Source organism: Siphateles boraxobius, unplaced genomic scaffold (assembly GCF_051911475.1).
Source record: "Siphateles boraxobius isolate OS27281-9 unplaced genomic scaffold, OSU_SipBor_1 8, whole genome shotgun sequence".
In the NCBI taxonomy this organism is placed as follows: Eukaryota; Metazoa; Chordata; class Actinopteri; order Cypriniformes; family Leuciscidae; genus Siphateles; species Siphateles boraxobius.
The window spans coordinates 39627501-39645000 of NW_027509208.1; the positions used below are offsets into that span (position 1 = coordinate 39627501).

The window sequence follows — 17500 nt, forward strand, 5'->3', positions numbered from 1 at the left end:
CAATACAACTGTACTGGTGAAGACTTATTTTCTGCTGGTCGACTCTGGATAAGTGTGTTGCCGATTCGGTGAACAGCTGCCAGGTGTATATGCACAAAATGTCTTAGACTTCACACCGAAGGCTTCAATCTTCACTCCTAAATCTCACTTTGGTCAGAATACCATGCACAGAATGCTCCAATGAAAGTTTAACAGCACAGTATTAAAACAGCAGTTTCACTACAATTCACAAACTGAATCCATGCAGCAATGCATGTAGTGACCCTCTTAAAATGTGCCTGGTCTAGAGAGCTTTCTGATGTGGTCGACCACTGGCAAAGAGCTCATAGTTACGCATAGGCAGACTGGTCATCTTTACAACCTCCGTTCAAACAAAACTTTTTTAATATGTTTCAAATGACCTGTGCAAATCTAGTGCCTAGTTCTCCCTAAGAATTGCCTTTTCCACCTGCTATCTTGTCAACATGACTTTACCGGCAGACTGATATACTGTGAAGCCTAGACTTCTGGGAATTGTGTAAAGCCAACTAATCACATTGGATCTGGCTGTTTTGCCATATTGTGTACAATACACAACAGACTGTCCAAGAACAGACTGTTAATTGTGTCATTTGGATGGTTGTTTTTTTGTTTAATTGTAAAAAATCTAAATGACATTATCTGATACATTTAAAAATATATTGTTCCCCTTACCTTTAATTTAGTTAACTACTTTTTGAAAGTAGCACAGCTTATCCATTAAATAATGAGTAGCTTGTAAAGCTACATATTGTGATTTTGTGTTCAGATGGAGTTGTGATTTTCTCTCTCTCTCCCTCCATCATCTACAGGTTCCGGTTCCCGTCATCATTAGCAGGTCTGTGTCAGCCAGCCGCCCAGAGGGAGTTCAGAGAGGACCTGAGTTGTGAGATGAGGTGAAAGCCGCCCATATTCCCACAGTGACAGTACAGTCTGTTCACATTATCAGGTTACAGAATCCATGGCAACATGGGACATATTGGCATTCTGGGATTAAGCAAGACCAGCCTTGCTTAATCTTTTTCTTTCTTTCTCCTTTACACTGTTGTTTAAAATGTTGTGGTCTGTAAGATTTTTGAAAATAGTCTCGTTTGCTTATACCAAGGCTGCATTTATTTGATCAAAAATACTAAAAACAGTAATACTGTGAAATAATATTACATTTACCGTTTTCTATTTGAATATATTGTAAAATGTAGTTTATTCCTGTGATCAAAGCTGAATTTTCAGCATCATTACTCAGTGTCACATGATCCTTCAGAAATCATTCGAATATGTCACATACAATAAATGCATTTGAGATGTTTTTTTAAAAATGATTATGCATTTAAATCTGCTATTTAAAGGATGTGCTTAAATGGATAGTTCACCCCAAAATTAAAGTTTCACTCACTCTCAAGTTGTTCCAAACCTGTATGAGTTTCTTTCTTCTGTTGAACACAAAAGAAGATTTTTTGAAGAGTATTGGTAACCAAACAGCCATTAACTTCCATAGTAAGGGAAAAAAATACTGTGGAAGTCAATGGCTACCGTCAACTGCCTGGTTACCAACATTCTTCAAAATATCTTTTTGTGTTCAACGGAAGAAAGAAACTCATACAGGTTTGGAACAACATGAGGGTGAGTAAATTATTACAGAATAAAAATTTTTGGGTGAACTATCCCTTTTGGAGATGTTTTTAGAGAAAGGCCTTGCAACGCCCTAAGAGCCACCCAGAAAACCATAGCAACACACTAAAAACAGAATACTTGCATAGCGACACCCTGGCAACAGACTGGAATGCCTGGCAGTTACTTTTGCATGAGCATTCTACACTATGCTTCATCCCACTTTAATTGTGCATGTGTTTTTCTCTTTTTATTGGTTGATACTGATTGCTCATTAGAGGCTGGATGGCTTTTAATTAAAAAGCAATTTCGTGTGTGTGTGTCTTAAACTAATTAGGAGCGGCAATTACCCCAAACTGTGACTGCGTCCTCCTACCGGCCACAGGAACAATGGACTGTCTGTCAGCGTTGGTGTTGCCCAAGCATAACAGATGTGTGTGGACACACTAGACAATGGCGTGGCTGGATAAGTGGGTTCCTGATCTCAGAGGCGGGGGGTGCGGGGTGCGGGGTGGGGGGACGGCAGCTTGTGTCCGAGACCAGGGAGAACTCCACAGGACCAGCACAGAGCCAGATCGGTAATACACTCTCAAATCTCTCTCTCTCTCTCTCTCTCTCTCTCTCTCTCTCTCTCTCTCTCTCTCTCTCTCTCTCTCTCTCTCTCTCTCTCTCTCACACACACACACACTCAGACCTGTCACGGCCCCTGTGGAGACAGACCCTGCTGATCGGCTGCTAATGGACATCTGCCATAAATGCCTCGCACCCGTCGATCTGATGAGACGGAGATTAGTGTCTCTCGTAGACGCACGTCCGCTCACCTCACACAAACAAAGCAAACTGTCAAGAAATGATGCGAAATCCACTCGGCTAAGTGGAAAATCCCCTGTATGAAGTAACACGCAGTCCATGAGGAAGGACGGATCAGCCGAGATACGTGTCAGTCCATCTGAACCGGGGCCAATTTTCAAATTAGCACTGATTTCTCCCTGGACAACAGCCGGCATTTCTTCCCGAGTTTGCTGCTTTACGTAGCTTTTATCTTGGGAAGCTTAGTAGTTGTGTTTGAAAATGTAGTTTGCTACTAACAAAGAGAGTTCAAGAGATTTCCACGACGCATGCGCGAGAACTGAACAAGAAGTATTAGAAGAAGAACGTCCTCTTCTCAGTTCTCGCGCATGCGTCGTGGAAATCTCTTGAACTCTCGTCTCAGGCCCACAAGGAATGAAAAGGAATAGTCGAATAAAGTCGTTATTATGTTTTTTTTTTCGGGAAAAAAGTAGTCTCGTCGCTTGATAAACTTATAGTTGAGCCACTGTAGGCACATGGATTATTTAAACATGTTCTTTAATGACTTTCTGGGCCGTCAAGTTTCATTCCCTCTGGCAGCCTATGTAGCAGTGATCCACCTCTCAGATTTAATCAAAAATATCTTCATTTGTGTTCCGAAGATGAACGAAGGTCTTACGGGGTTGGTACAGCATGGGGGTGAGTAATTAATGACTTAATTTTCATTTTTGGGTGAACTAACCCTTTAAAGCAATGCTTTTTTTAAACGTGTAATTTCTTTAGCATTACTAAACTGGCTAAATTATGACTGTTTTCGTTCGTGTCTTCCTTTGATCGGACCAACAGACCAAAACACACACCATTGTTTGAAATAATTTTATGCCGTGATGCAGGTTGAAGTTTAAACAAACAGAACAATGTTTTGGTCGCGCTACAGTGTTACACTTTTTGGAGGAATTGACCTGGCAGTGTTATTAGTAATATTAATAATCTATTGTAGTATTTATTTATATTTTGAATTGGCTTTTATTTTATATTTTAGTTTGAGTAATTTTGACATGTGCTTTTGTCATTTATATTAGCCTTTTTTATTTCTATTTAGCTTTAATTTATTTTACAACTTAATGTATGTTTCAGTTATTTGCCAAGGCATTTCTAATTATTTTGAAGTCCCCCTGTAGTCAATAATTTTATCCCTTAAAACTCATCTTTGATCACCAAAATGACATATTTAAATGTTTTTCATTGAAAATAAATTTCTTCATGCCTTAAAATAGCTTGAATGTAACTATACACACTTGCCTCATTAAGAATACGCGGTTCTATGAATATGCAAATGAGCCCCGCCTCCACTCACTCACTCAGCTCAGAGATCCACTCGTTGACGCGTGATTTTTTTTCCCAAACCACTTCAGCGGAAATCCCGCCCTGCAGCCGATGTCAGTACAGTGATTGACATGACCAATGAAAACTTTTAAATCGGCTGCAGGGCGGGATTTCCACTGAAGTGGTTTGGGAAAAAAAATCACGCCTCGTTGACGATCACACTTTGATCTGATTGGGTACAAGGAAGTTTGTGACGTCAGAAACACCAGCGATTTCAAACCCTGTTTTTGAGACTGTCTTTGATTCACTGCAGTTTTAAGGAGAAAATATTCAGCAATGTTGTTGACTTATGAATTTGTACATGGTAAAGCATATTAAAAACACCACATAGACATATAAACAACATTAAAACCTTGATTTTCACCACAGAGGGACTTTAAGTTCAAAGGTTTTCATTTAATATTTATATTTTATTTTATTTCAGCTACATTTCAATAATTAGGTACCAATAAAAACACTGAGCGGGAGAACGTTTCTTGATATATATATAAATATATAAATATCTCATTTGGACCCTTTATTCTTGACAAAACGCACATGTAAAATGCTGTGCAGAGACCCAAATAAATCATTGAATCGTTTCTTTGAATCAGCTCATTAAGCACCATAATCGCTTAAATGAATTGGCCCTCCCAGGACTACATGTGAGAGAAGACCGTGCGTTTGACTGTTGCTTCAGGTTGCATTATGTTTATGCAGCATAAAACCCAGTCTTTTGTCACACTACACAACTCATTTATTCCTGTAAAGCTCCACTTTCCATGTTTAAAACAGCTGAGCTACTATCACAGCACAACAGTAAGTTAAGTAGTGTTGCTGATTGAGTTGGTTATTCCCTCATGCTGGAGTTCAGAGATTGTGGATTTGTGTGTTTGCTGTCAGGAACAGCATGGCTGCGTGTCGTAGAGCATGTTGGAATGGCGTGTGAGGACATGTTGGTGAAGATGGCAGCTGGAGGAGAAACCATCAGGTGCTGGAGGAGAAACCTGTGTGTGTGTGTGTGTGTGTGTGTGTGGCTCTGACTCGCTGGAAGAGGAACCTGTGTGTGTGTGTGTGTGTGGCTCTGACTCGCTGGCACCTTCAGCCACAGGAATCCCCTCATGTGAACAACTCATTATTCTCTTTTGTCCTGTCTTTGTCTCTGTGGCTGAAGCTGTCAAACTTGTCATTTCCAGTGGAGCGCTGTTATTCCTCTGGGATTTTCTCTCTCTCTATCTCTCTCTCTCTCTCTCTCTCTCTCTCTCTCTCTCTCTCTCTCTCTCTGTTGGAAATTAAATCACAGCCATGTGAAATGGATTCGCTGTTGCCCGTTCCTGGTTCACTGAAGGAGATGCTCGTACTCCAGTAATTTTTAATCAGCACAAAAGCCTGTGAGAGTTATATTCAGATGGATGCTTTGCAAATGCTTTGTGTTTCCTCCGGACCGGTTCTTCATTTTGTGTGACTAACATCAGATTTGTGGTTACTAGCAGCATTTATTCATTTTGGTTGACGTTAGTTTATACACAACATTTCAAGTTTTATAAATTAACATTTGTTGATGTAGTGTGCACAAACATGACAAAGAATAATAATATATAGACTAATATTCAAAGGTTTGAGGTCTTCAATTTTATTCAAGCAAGGATGTATTAAATTGATCAAAAGTGACAAAGAAAGAAATCCTATTTCAATTTAATGCTGTTGTGAACTTTTTATTCATCAAATAATCCACAGTAAAAGCAGCACATTGATAATAATAATAAATGTTTCTTGAGCAGCTAATTAGCATATTAGAATGATTTCTGAAGGATCATGTGACACTGGAGTAATAATGCTGAAAATTCAGCTTTGATCACTGGAATAAATTACATTTTAAAATATATTCACATAGAAAACAGTTATTTTAAATTGGAATAATATTTTTATTTTTGCAGAATAAATTTTGTTTATAACAGTATTATTCATTTTTCTGTATTTTTGATTAAACAAATGCAGCATTGGTGAGCACAAGAGACAAATTTTTGAATATATGTTTATTGATTAGTATTGATCTATACTAAATTTAGTTTGTCATCTACCGGTAGTATTTTGTATTTGAAAAAGAAATGGTCTTCATTACCAGTTCATGATACCTAATGCATTTAACTAATGTTAACAAATTTGATCCTTTAAAAAAAAAAAAAATATTATTATGTCAAGGATGCTCAGATTTTGTCAGTGATCATATTTTTACATGCATTAGCAAAGATGGTTTTGGGCTGAAGAATTGAATGTGTTTTTGTATAATCTTTTAATCTGGTGAATGCTGCTGGTCTGTTGTGGTATAATTCAATAACTCTGTGTTTGCAGTCTTTTTATTTTTTACCTTATCTGTCCTCTGTCTCTTCTCTTCACAGGCTGCTGTTCTTTTACGTGACTATCACAGATATCCTGAGTGCTTTTTTTCTACTGGTTTGATGGAACTGTGAGGTCTTGTAGTGAGACCTTCAGCACAGCTGGTCGCAGAGATCTCCACACACTCTGTTCTGGGAGAAAGTTGGAGGAGTTTGAGGATGAGGTGGGGGTCATCTGAGGTCATCACACATCTGAGGTCACACTGAAAGTCTTTCTTCATCCAGGATTGATATTCAAAAGCCGTTTTTCTGTGTATTTTTCCAAAATGGAGTAAAAAAATAATGACTGTTTTCATATAGGTTTCCTGAACACTTTCCCCATGGTCAAGAAACCGATAACCCCGCCCAATCTCACAACCGTTGGTGGAGTTAATGTTACTATGGTTTGGCTGTTATTTACTTATTTTATTCATTTATTTGGTTACACTTTATTTTAAGGTGGCGTAGTTACATACTTACTCAGATAAGTATGAGTAATATGAACTAACTACATGTTCTTACTAAAGAGTTAGAGTTAGGTTTAGGGTTTGGTTTAGGGTTAGTTACTTCACTTAGAATTTACGGTAGCACTTTATTTTACAGTGTCCTTGTTACATATGTTACATGTAATTACCATAGTAATAACAGTAAATTACCGGTATGCATAATTACATGGAATTAACCCTCAACCAAATCCTAATCCTACCCTAACCCTATAGTAAGTACATGTTCTTAATTATTATTACTCAGTACTTAAATATATAATTACACTGTAACAATGACACCTTAAAATAAAGTGTAACCGAATTTACTTAGTTAGTAAATTCACTGTTATTACTATAGTAAGTACATGTAGTAACATTTATTCACTGTAATATTCTGTAATTTTGATCCTTTGTTTCTGCATCTAGTAACTTTTTTTAAACAATTTTTGTATTTATTTATTCTTTCTTTTAATTCAATTTATTTATTTATTTAACGTTATTTATTATAATGTTCTGTCATGATCTACAATGTTCAATTGATGTTTTTCTCTGAATCTAATTACATTTTTAACAATTAAGCATTTTTATTTATTTAAATAAACATTCATTTAACATTTTAATAATTTTTTAACTTTACATTATATTTATTTATTTCACATTTACTTATTGTTAAGTTCTGTTTGTGATCTATCATGTTTATTTTTTGTTACTTTTTAACAATTTTACTTTATTTATTTATTTATTTATTATTATTACTTTTATTATTATTATTATTATTATTATTATTATTATTATTATTATTATTATTATTTTACTTGGAAATATTTCCTCCCTCCATACCTCCCTTCTTTTTCTTTTCTCCGTTCCTTCCTTCCTCCCTCCATACCTCCCTTCTTTTTCTTTTCTCCGTTCCTTCCTTCCTCCCTCCATACCTCCCTTCTTTTTCTTTTCTCCGTTCCTTCCTCCCTCCATTCGTTCGTTACTTCCTTCCTTCCTTCCTCCCTCCCTCCATTCCTTCCTTTCTTTCTTTCTTTCTTTCTTTCTTTCTTTCTTTCTTTCTTTCTTTCTTTCTTTCTTTCTTTCTTTCTTTCTTTCTTTCTTTCTTTCTTTCTACCTCCCTCCGTTCCTTCCTCCCTCCCTACATTAATTTGTTCCTTCCTTCCTCCCTCCCTCCTTCCCTCCTTTCTTCCCTCCCTCCCTCCCTCCCTTTCTTTCTTTCTTTCTTTCTTTCTTTCTTTGTACCTCCCTCCGTTCCTCCCTCCCTACATTCATTTGTTCCTTCCCTCCTCCCTCCCTCCTTCCCTCCTTTCTTCCCTCCCTCCCTCCCTTTCTTTCTTTCTTTCTTTCTACCTCCCTCCGTTCCTACCTCCCTCCCTACATTCGTTCGTTACTTCCTTCCTTCCTTCCTTCCTTCCTCCCTCCCTCCCTCCATTCCTTTCTTTCTTTCTTTCTTTCTACCTCCCTCCGTTCCTTCCTCCCTCCCTCCATTCGTTCGTTACTTCCTTCCTTCCTTCCTTCCTCCCTCCCTCCCTCCCTCCATTCCTTCCTTTCTTTCTTTCTTTCTTTCTTTCTTTCTACCTCCCTCCGTTCCTTCCTCCCTCCCTACATTCGTTCGTTACTTCCTTCCTCCCTCCTTTGTTCCCTCCCAACATTTGTTCCTTCCCTCCTTCCTTCCTTCCTTCCTTCCTTCCTTCCTTCCTTCCCTCCTTCCTTCCTTCCTTCCTTCCCTCCTTCCTTCCTTCCTTCCTTCCTTCCTTCCTTCCTTCCTTCCTTCCTTCTTTCCTTCCTAACTTCCTTCCTTCCTTCCATCCATCATGCATGGTCTCTCTGTCTTGACAAGCCAAAAGCGAATGTTTATTTTGAACCAGAACTGATTAATCATTAATAGGATGTGCATTATGCCTCTTTCCATAGTTCAAAGGCTCGTGAAACGACTGTGTGTGTGTGCGTGTGTGCGTGTGTGTGTGTGTGTGTGTGTGTGTGTGTGTGTGTGTGTGTGTGCGAGAGCGTTCCTCACCTCTTACACCTTAGCATGTTTACTCTGAGTGGAATTTGTTAGTCTCTATCTTTCTCCCTGTCTCTCTCTCCACACGTGGCTGGGTAAAGAGGATTAAAGTGGTGCAGCGCTGCATCTGTCTGTCCTCCAGCTTGCAGCTTTCAGTCCCCAAGCTTTGATGTGTTAAATGGCGCGTCTTCAGTGTGTGTGTGTGTCAACCTGAAAGGCAGGGGAGAGCAGAGAGGATGTAGAAATGCATGTGAAGAAATGAATCATGGGTCTAATGGAGCGCACAGCCTGTTTAAACCATTAAAGTTCCCTCAGCGCTTGACAAATGTAGAATATCATCAGCCTGGCAGATAGAAGGATTAGCCATGTTTTTTTCCGTTAATATGTGTTTCCATTTGAATTCATCAGCATTCAGGAGAGGTTCGTTTGCTCAATTAATCTTTCTGTATGTCTGTTTACTCATTCATTGGCTCTGTGGCGTCTTACTGCAACACAAAGCAACAGGCGTTCTGATCGCCGATAGCATTCAGCTCAAGCCGAGGCTGCTTAATTCGCACTTGTAATTGTGTTCACAAATCGCCGTTGATCACGACCCTAGCATATAAATCTACAGGTATTGTTATTAAAATGAGCACTGTTCTCTCTGCTCTCAACCTGCTCTTTCAGGTTGTTTGACAAGAAACAAAAGAAAGCAAACAAAAAACTAAGGGAAACAAAAGGTCAAACAAAAGGTTGTGGGCTTATTCTTTTGACATTTCTATGTAATGATAGTGTCCAACGGCTATTCTTCTTGGGAATTACAATGTTTTTGACATATACTAAAATATGCTTTGAAGTACCTTGGAATGCCATGTAGTAAATATTGTGTTACATGAAGTTATAATAGTAAGGTATCTCTCAAAGTATATTGATAGTACCTCATTATTTTTATGACTTTTGCCCAACAGATAAACACATAGATATGCAACAAAAGAGGGTCCCAAGCTATAGCCTAGAATTGTCAGAGAGATTTGGATCAGTAATTACCCACATCACCCTAACAACCACCCAGCAGTGGGCTAGAAACCATTTAGAACACATTAGCAACTGCCTAGCAACACCCTAAACACCACCCAGAATAACGTAGAGACAAGGCAGAACAGCATCCAGAAATCTGTAGAATCACCCTATCAGAACACATCTACTTATAAACATCCAAGCAACGCCCTAGAAACACCTTAGCGACCACCTAGCATCATCCAAACAACAACCCATGCCCATGCCCAACGCCCCTGCAAAAGCCAAACCACTCAGAACATCTTGGCAATTGCTTAGCAACTGCCCAGAAAAGAGACCACTCTGAATGCCTTAGAAACTGCCTAGCAACCAGTCAGAGCACCTTAGCAACACCCTAGCAACCTACCAGAAATTCAGAGGAATGCCCAGTCAGAACAGCCTTGCAGCCATTCAGAACCCCTTCGCAAACCACCCAGCAAACATCAGTAATGCCCTAGAAACCACTCAGAATACCTTGGTAACTCTCTAGTAGTACCCTAGCAACACCAAAGTAACCACTCAGAATTATTAGCATTGGATTTAACGGATGCAGGGGAAATTATTAGTCAGATTTCACCAGTGTTTTTTTAAACACCTTTTCTTCTGAAAATTTAAATATGTAGTGTTTTAGGTTTTGTTGTTCTTGTAAAGGCCCCATTGTTATACAGTACACATGGCATAAATAGACCCCGAAGAAACCACAGAGGCCCCTTAAGCATTCGGACCGGCCCTCCTCGCAAGGTTTCAGCTCCTCAACCGGGTTTAAACAAAATAGTTTCTGGGCCTGTAAAGAATACATAGTGTCTGCCCTGGGGTGAAAAGGCTGGGCGGCAGGCAGATCAGGGAGGGGGCCGAGTCTTTATTAACCCTAGAGTGGCCAGCTAATGTGATTGAAGAGGTGCCACCTGGCTGTGTGTGTGTGTGTGTGTGTGTGTGTGTGTACAATCAGCTGCCGTAGATTGGGGAGGACCAGGTGCTGAGATTCAGCTCTCCTAATTGTTGCCATGTAACAGTGCGCTTGACTGCACCGTGAGGCTTGGGGCGAGAGGATTAGAGCAACGAAAGAAGCTGTTGCTGACACAGAAGTCCATTTTCTTTCTTTCTTTCAAGATCCCCCGCCCCACCCCCTATCCTCCACAATCCCGGCACTCCTCCCAAGAAAGACCTTGGGATGAGGGCGGACAGACAGAGGGAGAGAACCCGGCCGTATTGTTTAATACACTGGAGGTGGAGACCTGGAGTGGATTTTGAGAAAGCGAGATATTGGCTCCATCTGTTTATGAGCTCGATAAGTCTGAAACTCATCGGAGACTGAGACACTCCTTCACCTCATTAAAATACAGTGGACTGTAAATCTCTGAACCTCTAGACGAATGAAAAAATGCTAAATTGGAGATATTGATGGGATACTCTTGGTGCAAAAAGTCTGGAATCAAATCTTGAATATTTTCATATGAACTCAAACATTTCTCATTAAGTTCTCTCAAAACCAGAATATTGTAGCTTTATATACACTTAAATTATTACTGCATGTCAAGAGTGGTCTCATTTGTGTTTTCATTTCTCCTAAAATAATTTTTGTAGAAATTCTGAGGCAAATTTGATACTCATGAACAATATAAAATTACATTTAACTCTTTCCCCGCCAGTGTTTGTTAAAAAAACGTGGCAGTCGCCGCCTGAAGTTTTGATAATTTTCTTTTATCAAATTTATCCGATTTTGATAATCTGAACATCCAAAATAAAGGACAAAGCCTCTGCTTTAAAACAACAACAACAACAAAATGTTTTGTTCTAGCTTCATGCATTATTTTTTTATAAATACTTGAATGTGGGTAAGTTTCACAAAAACTCACATTTTTTTCGCGTTCGGAAATCGCATTTCTTTTTTCATAGACTACAACTTGCGTAAGCAATGCTTTTAACGCTTGTTTTTTTTTGCTTCTTCTGTATTCTTTCAGAAGATGCGTAATAGCGCCCTCTACTGTATAACAGTGGAAACACAGAAAGTCGGAAAATTCCGTCAATGGCAGGGGAGCGTTGTCTCATAAGTGACTCAAAAATTCTGTCAATGGCTAGGAAAGAGTTAATAGCATTTTTTTTTTACCCCAACCAACATAAGTCATGATGCATAAAAGTGTTTGTAATATATTTTTTGTGTGTTGTATTGTGAATGCACTTAAAGGCCATCTGCATCCATGTGTGTAAGTGGTGTGAACACCATACTCAGTGCTGTAATGTCTGCGGTCCTCTGGAGATCTCCGTCTATAAAGCTTAATGTGGGGAGTGACAACCCCTGTCTCAGGAAACACGCAGCGCTTTTACTAGTTAACCCACCCTTTCCCCCCTGGCCTCGGGAGACTCCGTCAAAGCCCGTGGAGAGACGCGAGTCAACCTCTCCTCTGTCCTTTCAAGCTCGTTACAACTTGTGTTTAATGCAACGCTGCTCTTAGAACCGTTCGTCTAATTGTTCGCCATTGTGTTTAACCCATCTGAGCCTCTGACAGCACTCAACAATTGGAAACGCAGTCGCAGGGTAGCAGTTGTCAGCGCGAGCGTGCTAATTTGAATATGCAGCGAACGGGGGGCTTTCAGAGCGAGACAGAGAGGGAGGCCATATTGAGAGCCACCATCTGTGTCCGTGTCGCTCCGTGCGGCCAAAGCAGGGACATCCCATATGTCACAAGAAGCCCCGCTGGGGATAGCACTCTTGTTGCTGTTTGTTGTTGTTATTTATTTACAAAAGGCCCTAGGAATGAAAAAATCGAGCTGGGTTTGCGGTGCCAGGTCCGAAGGGGCGATAATCTGGCATCGTTAGGTCTATCTAACGAGCAGACTCCATGTCAATTGGCCTCTCTCTGTGTGTGTGTGTGTGTGTGTGTGTGTTTACCATCTGCAAGATGGTATGCGCACATCTGCTGAATCACTGTGGTCCATTGGGCGTTGGGCCGACGTGGGACCATGTGGTGCGGTGGCATAGACGGTCCCCTGAGCTTTCAGCGACAGACCTGGGCTACTGACATCACAGACACACCTCTACATCCACTGACATCATGGATAGGCACTCAACTAGAAATAAAGGTGACATGTTAGCCTCAGGCTGGTTTCATACACAAGAGATTTTGAAGTCAGAGTTCGGTTTGTTTGGTTGGTGTGCAAGCTGTTTTACAAACGCAAATGCACATCACCCTTTAAGCTGTATCTGGAGCAGGGTTCCCTGTTTCCTCAACCTTTTCAGTCTTATCTATCACATGTTTCCATGGTTCTGGGGGGCAACCACAGAGAAACTAGATTAACTATTAATACATTATATACTATTAAGGGATAGTTCACACAAATTCTGACATCATTTAACACAGTCATGTTGTTCCCAACCTGTATGACTTTATCTTCTGCACAACACAAAAGATGTCTGTTGTATTGTTTTGTTTTGTTTTTGTCCATACACTGAACTTCAATGGGATCCAATGTTTTGTCTTTTCCGAAAAAGAAAAGGTCATGCAGGTTTGGATCTACATTATTCAGTGGTGTCCAATCCTGCTCCTGACATGAATTATGACACTATTGTCTTTTTAGAGCTGCTTTACAGCAGAATTAGTCTCATATTTGATGAAGTTTACATCATTCATTCTATTTATTTCCGTTTATTACTGTGAAGCTCCTTTGAAACAATCTGTATTGCATAAAGTGACTTGACTGCTGGAGGGCCTCCAGCTGTGTTTCCATTACCCTTCAAATTGCGCAAATTGTAATTGCGAAATGTAAACAAGTCAATTTCACAAAGACTCCCATATATCGCAAAAAAAATGTTTGCGCTCCCATGAGGTGCTTTTTCTGGCAGTTCAAAAAGGAATATTTCGCAAAACTGCAATGGAAACATTTTTTGGCGCATTTACAGGTCACCTGACGTAGATGGCGCCGTATGTTTGAACAGAAGACGAGACAGAGCTCTTTATTAAACTCATAAAAGAATTATGGGAATACTGGATTCTAAACTACAAAGAAATACCACAATCAAGACCTTGAAGCAGTTATGATGGAGAAACACTTCATATGTGCCGCTCCCAAGTATATGGGTCTTTCCTTGCCATTAATGCTTGTATAACAAGCCTAAGTCTCCTTTCATTAAAAATAATGGTTAGTGCCGTGGTTGCGTTATTCGTAAACCTACCAAATCCGTCGCCATGATTTTTGTAATGACTTATCGCTAGAGAAAAAAATTATGTTTCAGTCCCATAACATCGGTTAATGGAAATCCCGTTCTTTTCGTTCAAATCTGTAATGGAAACATGGCTACTGTCTTGCAGACTTCAGCTTCAACCCCAATTAACCACACCTGAACCTGCTAATCAAGGTCTTCAGGCATACTGGAAACTTCCAGGCAGGTGTTTTAAATCAAGTCAGAGCAACACTCTGTAGGACAGTGGCCCTCCAGGAGCAGGTTTGGATCCCCCTGGCTGACATACGTAATGAGAGAATTTTGATTTTGGGTTAACTATCCCTTTAAATTTTACTCTTGGTTTTACAGGATTGAACAATACCAAAATCTTTCCTGGAACCTGCTTAAGTTCCTCCTGGTTAGGAATCACTGGTCAAAGGGATGATTCATGTGGACTCTTGAATTGGTATGCAAGCAATTTGTGCTTTTGATGACATTTTTGGTACAACGTTTTGGTACAATGCATTAGTTGCATCTATTTCAGGATGCAAGTTCTGTTCTGTGCTTGTTTTGATAGTTAAACCAAAGAGACAAAACCATGGGATTCTTTTGTCTTCCCCCACTGAGTTGTTACCTAGTTACAGTGGTAAACAGCTGCTGCTGGTGCTCAACAATGGCACTCACACATCGATGACATCATGATGACCAAATAATATAGTGGGGAAAAACACCTGTGGTGACCAAAAATGGTGGAATTGGTCTCGAGATTCAGACCAAGCATCTCCACCGTAACCACCGTTTCCCTCACTTCTTTTCCACATTGCGGAGTGAACGTTCTGGGAAATGGACTCAGCCCTTACTGTAAGAGAATGCCCCATAGGCTCAATTAACCTGCCAGCACATCGCTCTCTTCCCCCTGTGTTAATTAGATGGCTTCAGTGCCTGCCAGAACAGCGCTGAGACGTTGCTGCGCAAGAACTGGGCCGCGGGACACTCCCCTCCCACTGAGGTCATCTCTAAAGCAGGAATGGTAACTAACTAACTCCTGATTCCAGCTCAATTCCGGATGCACCCCATTTAAAGGTAATGAGACAAAGACAAAGCCTTCCTAGCCTGCAGACATCCCACACTCTCAGAAAAAAATGGTACATACAACTACCCTTTCAAAAGGTACTAATATGCACACTTGCGATACTGATATGTACATTTGAGGAACTAATATCAACTCTTTATGGGGTAAATAAAGTACAAAGGTGTTTTCTGAGAGTGCACCGGAATTCCTATGAGTCTTCTGCAACTCTTTGGACAAACACTTTCTCCTTGTCATTCATGAGAGAGAAAATGAGTCATTCAGTTTTGAGGTGTCATGTTTTAAGGTACGCGCACAAAACATCTTTCCCTGACTAATGCGGTGTCCATGTCAGATTTATTTAGCCCAAATGTGATTACTCACGAGTGTAATTACTTTAACAGCATTCATTTTCCTCGACACACTCACCCTCGTACTGACGCATCGTGGACTTCTTCCTGAAAAAAGAAAACGCTTGCTGCATAATCAAGCTGTGCCTGTTGGTGCTAGCCGTAAACTGATCTACACCGGCCATGAAATGCATATGAAAATGTAATTAGTGTGCTTATTTTGAGTAATGGAGATGAGATTGGATTAGCAGGCTCTGATTCCTTCCTCATCATGACAGCGGACGCATTTTCTTGTCCGCTTTTAGCACCTTGTTAAGAGGCGGGAGCTGATGAGGTTAATTGGAGTCTTTCAGCGTGGCTTTAATGACTTGAAGGGGCAAATCTCGCGACTGGCAGAACGCGTGGCATGTCCGCACAGACCCAATTCTCATAGGCTTGGATCTAGTGATTGGCTGAATGTCAACAAGGCAATTATCCGCAGGGATTCAGGTCGGCCCAGTTGAGGAGCGCCAGGGAAGGGCATCTTGATCCGTAGAGGTTAATTAGCTGACCTCATCCAATGGAGGATAACTTGTGAAGATAGCCGCAGTTTTTCCATGTGGTGGGCTTAGTACACTGTTGCAGTTGGGATGTTGTACTCCTTTTCTCTGAGATCTGACCTTCTTTGCTAAAATTGTGTCTGTTTTTTATTAATAGCCGCGTCTTTGTATTCTGAATGCTGTCCCTCTTAAACTATCACGCATCTATAATAGATTTGTAGGGTCTTCTGTCTTGAGCTTGTGCCTTGCGTCTGGTCAACACACCCACTCTAGACCACATTGAATGTCAGAGTAGACCGTTGCTGACCCTTCATGACCCTCACTAACGTTAAGTCATCCATCTCCGAAAGGACAAACAATATGAAGTGAACAATGAATTCAAAGGGCTTTCCTTCACTTAAATATGTTCAATAGTAATGGCAAATGGATGCATTGATTTGCGCTGTCCATGGTACTTTGAAACGTTACATGCATGCTTAGTATATTTCTTTCGAACTAATGATGAAACTAATGTTTGGATTTAGGTACTGGTCTGTGTAAGATAATTTATTTTGTTTAGTCCTTAGCAGATTTTTTTATACCAAATGTTCTTTTCTCAAAATTAGCAATTACGCATTTTGAGAGAGCTGGTTTGGTTTTTGCTCTAAGGAAATTAGAGATGAAATTGCTTAACTGCTTGTAGCTAATATTGCTCGTAATTCATTTTTGTGCTTTACTTCGATACCTGAAGTTGGTACCCATGTATACATGATGTTTTGATATTCAGGTAGCTAGATATAAACATGTCAACATTTTAACAAACTATTGCTCTGCCATGACAATAGTTCACGTAAAGGAGAAAACTGACTAATGGCCACTATAGCGCCCCTTGTGACCATGCTGAGCATTTTACAACACATTTCAGATGCTTTAAAGTCACACTGAAACGCGCAGCTTTATTCAGTGTGTTGATGTAATTTATTAGCCCCAATGGAAAGCATATTTACACTGTCTGTATCCCCTATATAGTGCACTATGTGCCATTCACCATGAAGAAAATAGTAAATGTGTGAATAAGTGAGCGATTTCACCAAGTCTTTTTATAGTGTAAAGGTTTGGAGCTTTAGATTCTAGAGAGAATTTGATTGGACAGAAAATCTGATGAGAAAACGAAGTGGAGTGATGTCATCAAAATCATTTATTCATATTGGCGTAAGTGAGAAACTGTACGTTTTGAATGATTATATCTTCTAAATGCGAATTTTGTCATTATTTTAAAGCACACTAGCTTATAGATAACAGTAAGGCTAACATATTCATACTAAAAGCCCAAAAACTTCAATTTTGATTTCATGGGGGACTTTAATGTTTGGTGATAACATAGTAATGCTATCAGATAGTACTATGATTAAATACTAAGTTACTGAATGATTACCATATTCATAAACTATTGCATTTTGAAACGTTCTAAAACTAAATATTCATATATATATATTCAAAATAACATAAAATTTCTTAAAGCACAATAGAATTGAATCAGATATTACATAAAACCGAAGCACTTAATCAACAATGAACTTCCATATAGCTTTGATGTTTTCAATCTGTTGCACCACAAGTCATTAATACATTGACTAAATGCGTTAATAAATATATAAAACTCAAAACAAAGACACAATCAGCAAATGAGCATTGCTTTTTGTTTGTCAGTGTGAGAGCCCTTT

At 39.7% G+C, this 17500-nt stretch overlaps 2 long non-coding RNA genes across 2 annotated transcripts in view; both read left to right on the forward strand.

Moving 5' to 3' along the window:
- The window catches only part of LOC143729694 (uncharacterized), a 39064-nt gene extending 38149 nt beyond the window's left edge, over positions 1–915 (forward strand). The window contains exon 3 of the long non-coding RNA XR_013200048.1: positions 831–915. This is a non-coding gene — a long non-coding RNA (uncharacterized LOC143729694). The remainder of the gene's footprint in view (positions 1–830) is intronic.
- A 5233-nt stretch (positions 916–6148) lies between these two features.
- LOC143728751 (uncharacterized) overlaps positions 6149–17500 on the forward strand; it is a 12642-nt gene continuing 1290 nt past the window's right edge. Inside the window, exons 1-2 of the long non-coding RNA XR_013199887.1 lie at positions 6149–6340; positions 6477–6544. This is a non-coding gene — a long non-coding RNA (uncharacterized LOC143728751). The remainder of the gene's footprint in view (positions 6341–6476; positions 6545–17500) is intronic.